The sequence below is a fragment of the Heterodontus francisci genome, unplaced genomic scaffold (genome assembly GCF_036365525.1).
Source record: "Heterodontus francisci isolate sHetFra1 unplaced genomic scaffold, sHetFra1.hap1 HAP1_SCAFFOLD_1052, whole genome shotgun sequence".
Lineage (NCBI taxonomy): Eukaryota > Metazoa > Chordata > Chondrichthyes > Heterodontiformes > Heterodontidae > Heterodontus > Heterodontus francisci.
In genome coordinates this window covers 56,527-68,643 of record NW_027141523.1, presented here as the reverse complement: position 1 = coordinate 68,643, position 12,117 = coordinate 56,527, and positions in this window count along the sequence as shown.

The window sequence follows — 12,117 nt, the reverse complement described above, 5'->3', positions numbered from 1 at the left end:
AGACTTATATATATACACACACTCACCACAGTCCAGACCCTGAGACTTATATAGATACACACAGACACCACAGTCCAGGCCCTGAGACTTATATATATACACACACACACACCACAGTCCAGGCCCTGAGACTTATATATATACACACACACCACTGTCCAGGCCCTGAGACTTATATATATACACACACTCAACACAGTCCAGGCCCTGAGACTTATATATATACACACACTCACCACAGTCCAGGCCCTGAGACTTATATATATACACACACTCACCACAGTCCAGGCCCTGATACTTATATATATACACACAGACACCACAGTCCAGGCCCTGATACTTATATATATACACACAGACACCACAGTCCAGGCCCTGATACTTATATATATACACACACACACCACAGTCCAGGCCCTGAGACTTATATATATACACACACACACCACAGTCCAGACCCTGTGACTTATATATATACACACACACACCACAGTCCAGGCCCTGAGACTTATATATGTACACACAGACACCACAGTCCAGACCCTGAGACTTATATCTATACACACACACACCACAGTCCAGGCCCTGAGACTTATATATATACACACACACCACAGTCCAGGCCCTGAGACTTATATATATACACACACACACACCACAGTCCAGGCCCTGAGACTTATATATATACACACACACACCACAGTCCAGGCCCTGAGACTTATATATATACACACACACACAACACAGTCCAGACCCTGAGACTTATATATATACACACACACACCACAGTCCAGACCCTGAGACTTATATATATATACACACACACCACAGTCCCGGCCCTGTGACTTATATATATACACACACACACCACAGTCCAGGCCCTGAGACTTATATATATACACACACACACACCACAGTCCATGCCCTGAGACTTATATATATACACACAGACACCACAGTCCAGACCCTGAGACTTATATCTATACACACACACACCACAGTCCAGGCCCTGAGACTTATATATATACACACACACCACAGTCCAGGCCCTGAGACTTATATATATACACACACACACACCACAGTCCAGGCCCTGAGACTTATATATATACACAGACACCACAGTCCATGCCCTGAGACTTATATATATATACACACACACACCCCAGTCCAGACCCTGAGACTTATATATATACACACACACACCACAGTCCAGACCCTGAGACTTATATATATACACACACACACCACAGTCCAGGCCCTGAGACGTATATATATATACACACACACACCACAGTCCAGACCCTGAGACTTATATATATACACACACACACCACAGTCCAGGCCCTGAGACTTATATATATACACACACACACCACATTCCAGGCCCTGAGACTTATATATATACACACACACACACCACAGTCCAGGCCCTGAGACTTATATATATAAACACACACCACTGTCCAGGCCCTGAGACTTATATATATACACACACACACCACAGTCCAGGCCCTGAGACTTATATATACACACACACACACCACAGTCCAGGCCCTGAGACTTATATATATACACACACTCACCACAGTCCAGGCCCTGATACTTATATATATACACACACACACCACTGTCCAGGCCCTGAGACTTATATATATACACACACACACCACAGTCCATGCCCTGAGACTTATATATATACACACACACACCACAGTCCAGGCCCTGAGACTTATATATATATATACACACACACCACAGTCCAGGCCCTGAGACTTATATATATACACACACTCACCACAGTCCAGGCCCTGAGACTTATATATATACACACACACCACTGTCCAGGCCCTGAGACTTATATATATACACACACTCACCACAGTCCAGGCCCTGAGACTTATATATATACACACACTCACCACAGTCCAGGCCCTGAGACTTATATATATACACACACACCACTGTCCAGGCCCTGAGACTTATATATATATACACACACACACCACAGTCCAGGCCCTGAGACTTATATATATACACACACTCACCACAGTCCAGACCCTGAGACTTATATATATACACACAGACACCACAGTCCAGGCCCTGAGACTTATATATATATACACACACACACACCACAGTCCAGGCCCTGAGACTTATATATATACACACACACCACAGTCCAGACACTGAGACTTATATATATACACAGAGACACCACAGTCCAGACCCTGAGACTTATATGTATACACACACCACAGTCCAGGCCCTGAGACTTATATATATACACACACACACACCACAGTCCAGACCCTGAGACTTATATATATACACACAGACACCACAGTCCAGACCCTGAGACTTATATATATACACACACACACCACAGTCCAGGCCCTGAGACTTATATATATATACACACACACCACAGTCCAGACCCAGAGACTTATATATATACACACACACACCACAGTCCAGGCCCTGAGACTTATATATATACACACACACACACCACAGTCCAGACCCTGAGACTCATATATATATACACAGACACCACAGTCCAGACCCTGAGACTTATATATATACACACACTCACCACAGTCCAGACCCTGAGACTTATATATATATATACACACACCACTGTCCAGGCCCAGAGACTTATATATATATACACACACACACCACAGTCCAGGCCCTGAGACTTATATATATACACACACACAGACACCACATTCCAGGCCCTGAGACTTATATATATACACACACTCTCCACAGTCCAGGCCCTGAGACTTATATATATACACACACACACACCACAGTCCAGGCCCTGAGACTTATATATATACACACACACACCACAGTCCAGACCCTGTGACTTATATATATACACACACACACCACAGTCCAGGCCCTGAGACTTATATATATACACACACACACCACAGTCCAGGCCCAGAGACTTATATATATATACACACACACCACAGTCCAGGCCCTGAGACTTATATATATACACACACACACCACAGTCCAGGCCCTGAGACTTATATATATACACACACACACACCACAGTCCATGCCCTGAGACTTATATATATACACACAGACACCACAGTCCAGACCCTGAGACTTATATCTATACACACACACACCACAGTCCAGGCCCTGAGACTTATATATATACACATACACCACAGTCCAGGCCCTGAGACTTATATATATACACACACACACACCACAGTCCAGGCCCTGAGACTTATATATATACACACACACCACAGTCCATGCCCTGAGACTTATATATATACACACACACACCCCAGTCCAGACCCTGAGACTTATATATATACACACACACACCACAGTCCAGACCCTGAGACTTATATATATACACACACACAACACAGTCCAGGCCCTGAGACTTATATATATATACACACACACACCACAGTCCAGACCCTGAGACTTATATATATACACACACACACCACAGTCCAGACCTTGAGACTTATATATATACACACACACACCACAGTCCATGCCCTGAGACTTATATATATACACACACACACCACAGTCCAGGCCCTGAGACTTATATATATACACACACACACACCACAGTCCAGGCCCTGAGACTTATATATATACACACACACCACTGTCCAGGCCCTGAGACTTATATATACACACACACTCACACCACAGTCCAGGCCCTGAGACTTATATATACACACACACACACCACAGTCCAGGCCCTGAGACTTATACATATACACACACTCACCACAGTCCAGGCCCTGAGACTTATATATATACACACACACACCACTGTCCAGGCCCTGAGACTTATATATATATACACACACACACCACAGTCCATGCCCTGAGACTTATATATATACACACACACACCACAGTCCAGGCCCTGAGACTTATATATATACACACACACACACCACAGTCCAGGCCCTGAGACTTATATATATACACACACACACCACAGTCCAGGCCCTGAGACTTATATATATACACACACTCACCACAGTCCAGGCCCTGAGACTTATATATATACACACACACCACTATCCAGGCCCTGAGACTTATATATATACACACACTCACCACAGTCCAGGCCCTGAGACTTATATATATACACACACTCACCACAGTCCAGGCCCTGAGACTTATATATATACACACACACCACTGTCCAGGCCCTGAGACTTATATATATATACACACACTCACCACAGTCCAGGCCCTGAGACTTATATATATACACACACTCACCACAGTCCAGACCCTGAGACTTATATATATACACACAGACACCACAGTCCAGGCCCTGAGACTTATATATATACACACACACACACCACAGTCCAGGCCCTGAGACTTATATATTTACACACACACCACAGTCCAGACACTGAGACTTATATATATACACACAGACACCACAGTCCAGACCCTGAGACTTATATATATACACACACACACCGCAGTCCAGGCCCTGAGACTTATATATATACACACACACACACCACAGTCCAGACCCTGAGACTTATCTATATACACACAGACACCACAGTCCAGACACTGAGACTTATATATATACACACACACACCACAGTCCAGGCCCTGAGACTTATATATATATATACACACACACCACAGTCCAGACCCAGAGACTTATATATATACACACACACACCACAGTCCAGGCCCTGAGACTTATATATATACACACACACACACCACAGTCCAGACCCTGAGACCTATATATATATACACAGACACCACAGTCCAGACCCTGAGACTTATATATATACACACACTCACCACAGTCCAGACCCTGAGACTTATATATATATATACACACACCACTGTCCAGGCCCAGAGACTTATATATATACACACACACACCACAGTCCAGGCCCTGAGACTTATATATATACACACACACAGACACCACAGTCCAGGCCCTGAGACCTATATATATACACACACTCACCACAGTCCAGGCCCTGAGACTTATATATATATACACACACACACCACAGTCCAGGCCCTGAGACTTATATCTATACACACACACACCACAGTCCAGGCCCTGAGACATATATATATACACACACACAACAGTCCAGGCCCTGAAACTCATATATATACACACACACACACCACAGTCCAGGCCCTGAGACATATATATATACACACACACCACAGTCCATGCCCTGAGACTTATATATATACACACACACACCCCAGTCCAGACCCTGAGACTTATATATATACACACACACACCACAGTCCAGACCCTGAGACTTATATATATACACACACACACCACAGTCCAGGCCCTGAGACTTATATATATATACACACACACACCACAGTCCAGACCCTGAGACTTATATATATACACACACACACCACAGTCCAGACCCTGAGACTAATATATATACACACACACACCACAGTCCATGCCCTGAGACTTATATATATACACACACACACCACAGTCCAGGCCCTGAGACTTATATATATACACACACACACCACAGTCCAGACCCTGAGACTTATATATATACACACACACACCACAGTCCATGCCCTGAGACTTATATATATACACACACACACCACAGTCCAGGCCCTGAGACTTATATATATACACACACACACACCACAGTCCAGGCCCTGATACTTATATATATACACACACACACCACAGTCCATGCCCTGAGACTTATATATATATATACACACACCACAGTCCAGGCCCTGAGACTTATATATATACACACACACACCACAGTCCAGACCCTGTGACTTATATATATACACACACACACCACAGTCCAGGCCCTGAGACTTATATATATACACACACACACCACAGTCCAGGCCCAGAGACTTATATATATATACACACACACCACAGTCCAGGCCCTGAGACTTATATATATACACACACACACCACAGTCCAGGCCCTGAGACTTATATATATACACACACACACACCACAGTCCAGGCCCTGAGACTTATATATATACACACAGACACCACAGTCCAGACCCTGAGACTTATATCTATACACACACACACCACAGTCCAGGCCCTGAGACTTATATATATACACACACACAACAGTCCAGGCCCTGAGACTCATATATATACACACACACACACCACAGTCCAGGCCCTGAGACTTATATATATACACACACACCACAGTCCATGCCCTGAGACTTATATATATACACACACACACCCCAGTCCAGACCCTGAGACTTATATATATACACACACACACCACAGTCCAGACCCTGAGACTTATATATATACACACACACACCACAGTCCAGGCCCTGAGACTTATATATATATACACACACACACCACAGTCCAGACCCTGAGACTTATATATATACACACACACACCACAGTCCAGACCCTGAGACTTATATATATACACACACACACCACAGTCCATGCCCTGAGACTTATATATATACACACACACACCACAGTCCAGGCCCTGAGACTTATATATATACACACACACACACCACAGTCCAGGCCCTGAGACTTATATATATACACACACACCACTGTCCAGGCCCTGAGACTTATATATATACACACACACACACCACAGTCCAGGCCCTGAGACTTAAATATACACACACACACACCACAGTCCAGGCCCTGAGACTTATATATATACACACACTCACCACAGTCCAGGCCCTGAGACTTATATATATACACACACACACCACTGTCCAGGCCCTGAGACTTATATATATACACACACACACCACAGTCCATGCCCTGAGACTTATATATATACACACACACACCACAGTCCAGGCCCTGAGACTTATATATATACACACACACACCACTGTCCAGGCCCTGAGACTTATATATATACACACGCACACCACAGTCCAGGCCCTGAGACTTATATATATACACACACTCACCACAGTCCAGGCCCTGTGAATTATATATATACACACACACCACTGTCCAGGCCCTGAGACTTATATATATACACACACTCACCACAGTCCAGGCCCTGAGACTTATATATATACACACACTCACCACAGTCCAGGCCCTGAGACTTATATATATACACACACACCACTGTCCAGGCCCTGAGACTTATATATATATACACACACACACCACAGTCCAGGCCCTGAGACTTATATATATACACACACTCACCACAGTCCAGACCCTGAGACTTATATATATACACACAGACACCACAGTCCAGGCCCTGTGACTTATATATATACACACACACACACCACAGTCCAGGCCCTGAGACTTTTCTATATACACACACACCACTGTCCAGGCCCTGAGACTTATATATATACACACACTCACCACAGTCCAGGCCCTGAGACTTATATATATACACACACACACCACAGTCCAGGCCCTGAGACTTATATATATACACACACTCACCACATTCCAGGCCCTGAGACTTATATATATACACACACACACCACTGTCCAGGCCCTGAGACTTATATATATACACACACACACCACAGTCCATGCCCTGAGACTTATATATATACACACACACACCACAGTCCAGGCCCTGAGACTTATATATATACACACACACACCACTGTCCAGGCCCTGAGACTTATATATCTTCACACACACACCACAGTCCAGGCCCTGAGACTTATATATATACACACACTCACCACAGTCCAGGCCCTGAGACTTATATATATACACACACACCACTGTCCAGGCCCTGAGACTTATATATATACACACACTCACCACAGTCCAGGCCCTGAGACTTATATATATACACACACTCACCACAGTCCAGGCCCTGAGACTTATATATATACACACACACCACTGTCCAGGCCCTGAGACTTATATATATATACACACACACACCACAGTCCAGGCCCTGAGACTTATATATATACACACACTCACCACAGTCCAGACCCTGAGACTTATATATATATACACAGACACCACAGTCCAAGCCCTGAGACTTATATATATACACACACACATACCACAGTCCAGGCCCTGAGACTTATATATATACACACACACCACTGTCCAGGACCTGAGACTTATATATATACACACACTCACCACAGTCCAGGCCCTGAGACTTATATATATACACACACTCACCACAGTCCAGGCCCTGAGACTTATATATATACACACACTCACCACAGTCCAGGCCCTGATACTTATATATATACACACAGACACCACAATCCAGGCCCTGATACTTATATATATACACACACAGACACCACAGTCCAGGCCCTGATATTTATATATATACACACACACACCACAGTCCATGCCCTGAGACTTATATATATACACACACACACCACAGTCCAGGCCCTGAGACTTATATATATACACACACACACCACAGTCCAGACCCTGTGACTTATATATATACACACACACACCACAGTCCAGGCCCTGAGACTTATATATATACACACACACACCACAGTCCAGGCCCAGAGACTTATATATATATACACACACACCACAGTCCAGGCCCTGAGACTTATATATATACACACACACACCACAGTCCAGGCCCTGAGACTTATATATATATACACACACACACACCACAGTCCATGCCCTGAGACTTATATATATACACACAGACACCACAGTCCAGACCCTGAGACTTATATATATACACACACACACACCACAGTCCAGGCCCTGAGACTTATATATATACACACACACCACAGTCCATGCCCTGAGACTTATATATATACACACACACACCCCAGTCCAGACCCTGAGACTTATATATATACACACACACACCACAGTCCAGACCCTGAGACTTATATATATACACACACACACCACAGTCCAGGCCCTGAGACTTATATATATATACACACACACACCACAGTCCAGACCCTGAGACTTATATATATACACACACACACCACAGTCCAGACCCTGAGACTTATATATATACACACACACACCACAGTCCAGGCCATGAGACTTATATATATACACACACACACCACAGTCCAGGCCCTGAGACTTATATATATACACACACACACCACAGTCCAGGCCCTGAGACTTATATATATACACACACACACCACAGTCCAGGCCCTGAGACTTATATATATACACACACACACCACAGTCCAGGCCCTGAGACTTATATATATATACACACACACACCACAGTCCAGACCCTGAGACTTATATATATATATACACACACACACCACAGTCCAGGCCCTGAGACTTATATATATACACACACACACCACAGTCCAGGCCCTGAGACTTATATATATATACACACACACACCACAGTCCAGGCCCTGAGACTTATATATATATACACACACACACCACAGTCCAGGCCCTGAGACTTATATCTATACACACACACACCACAGTCCAGACCCTGAGACTTATATATACACACACACACACCACAGTCCAGGCCCTGAGACTTATATATATACACACAGACACCACAGTCCAGACCCTGAGACTTATATATATACACACAGACACACCACAGTCCAGACCCTGAGACTTATATATATACACACAGACACCACATTCCAGACCCTGAGACTTATATATATACACACACACACCACAGTCCAGGCCCTGAGACTTATATATATACACACACACACCGCAGTCCAGACCCTGAGACTTATATATATACACACAGACACACCACAGTCCAGACCCTGAGACTTATATATATACACACAGACACCACAGTCCAGACCCTGAGACTTATATATATACACACACACACCGCAGTCCAGGCCCTGAGACTTATATATATACACACACACACCACAGTCCAGGCCCTGAGACTTATATATATATACACACACACACCACAGTCCAGGCCCTGAGACTTATATATATACACACACACACACCACAGTCCAGGCCCTGATGCTTATATATATACACACACACACCACAGTCCAGGCCCTGAGACTTATATATATACACACACACACCACAGTCCAGGCCCTGAGACTTATATATATACACACACACACACCACAGTCCAGGCCCTGAGACTTATATATATATACACACACACACCACAGTCCAGACCCTGAGACTTATATATACACACACAAACACCAGAGTCCAGGCCCTGAGACTTATATATATATACACACACACACCACAGTCCAGGCCCTGAGACTTATATATATATACACACACAGCACAGTCCATGCCCTGAGACTTATATATATATACACACACACCACTGTCCAGTCCCTGAGACTTATATATATACACACACACACACCACAGTCCAGGCCCTGAGACTTATATATACACACACTCACCACAGTCCAGGCCCTGAGACTTATATATATACACACACACACCACTGTCCAGGCCCTGAGACTTATATATATATACACACACACACCACAGTCCATGCCCTGAGACTTATATATATATACACACACACACCACAGTCCAGGCCCTGAGACTTATATATATACACACACACACCACTGTCCAGGCCCTGAGACTTATATATATACACACACACACACCACAGTCCAGGCCCTGATGCTTATATATATACACACACACACCACAGTCCAGGCCCTGAGACTTATATATATACACACACACACCACAGTCCAGGCCCTGAGACTTATATATATACACACACACACACCACAGTCCAGGCCCTGAGACTTATATATATATACACACACACACCACAGTCCAGACCCTGAGACTTATATATACACACACAAACACCAGAGTCCAGGCCCTGAGACTTATATATATATACACACACACACCACAGTCCAGGCCCTGAGACTTATATATATATACACACACAGCACAGTCCATGCCCTGAGACTTATATATATATACACACACACCACTGTCCAGTCCCTGAGACTTATATATATACACACACACACACCACAGTCCAGGCCCTGAGACTTATATATACACACACTCACCACAGTCCAGGCCCTGAGACTTATATATATACACACACACACCACTGTCCAGGCCCTGAGACTTATATATATATACACACACACACCACAGTCCATGCCCTGAGACTTATATATATATACACACACACACCACAGTCCAGGCCCTGAGACTTATATATATACACACACACACCACTGTCCAGGCCCTGAGACTTATATATATACACACACTCATCACAGTCCAGGCCCTGAGACTTATATATATACACACACACCACTGTCCAGGCCCTGAGACTTATATATATACACACACTCACCACAGTCCAGGCCCTGAGACTTATATATATACACACACTCACCACAGTCCAGGCCCTGAGACTTATATATATACACACACACCACTGTCCAGGCCCTGAGACTTATATATATATACACACACACACCACAGTCCAGGCCCTGAGACTTATATATATACACACACTCACCACAGTCCAGACCCTGAGACTTATATATATACACACAGACACCACAGTCCAGGCCCTGAGACTTATATATATATACACACACACACACCACAGTCCAGGCCCTGAGACTTATATATATACACACACACCACTTTCCAGGCCCTGAGACTTATATATATACACACACTCACCACAGTCCAGGCCCTGAGACTTATATATATATACACACACTCACCACAGTCCAGGCCCTGAGACTTATATATATACACACACTCACCACAGTCCAGGCCCTGATACTTATATATATACACACAGACACCACAGTCCAGGCCCTGATACTTATATATATACACACACACACCACAGTCCATGCCCTGAGACTTATATATATACACACACACACCACAGTCCAGGCCCTGAGACTTATATATATACACACACACACCACAGTCCAGACCCTGTGACTTATATATATACACACACACACCACAGTCCAGGCCCTGAGACTTATATATATACACACACACACCACAGTCCAGGCCCAGAGACTTATATATATATACACACACACCACAGTCCAGGCCCTGAGACTTATATATATACACA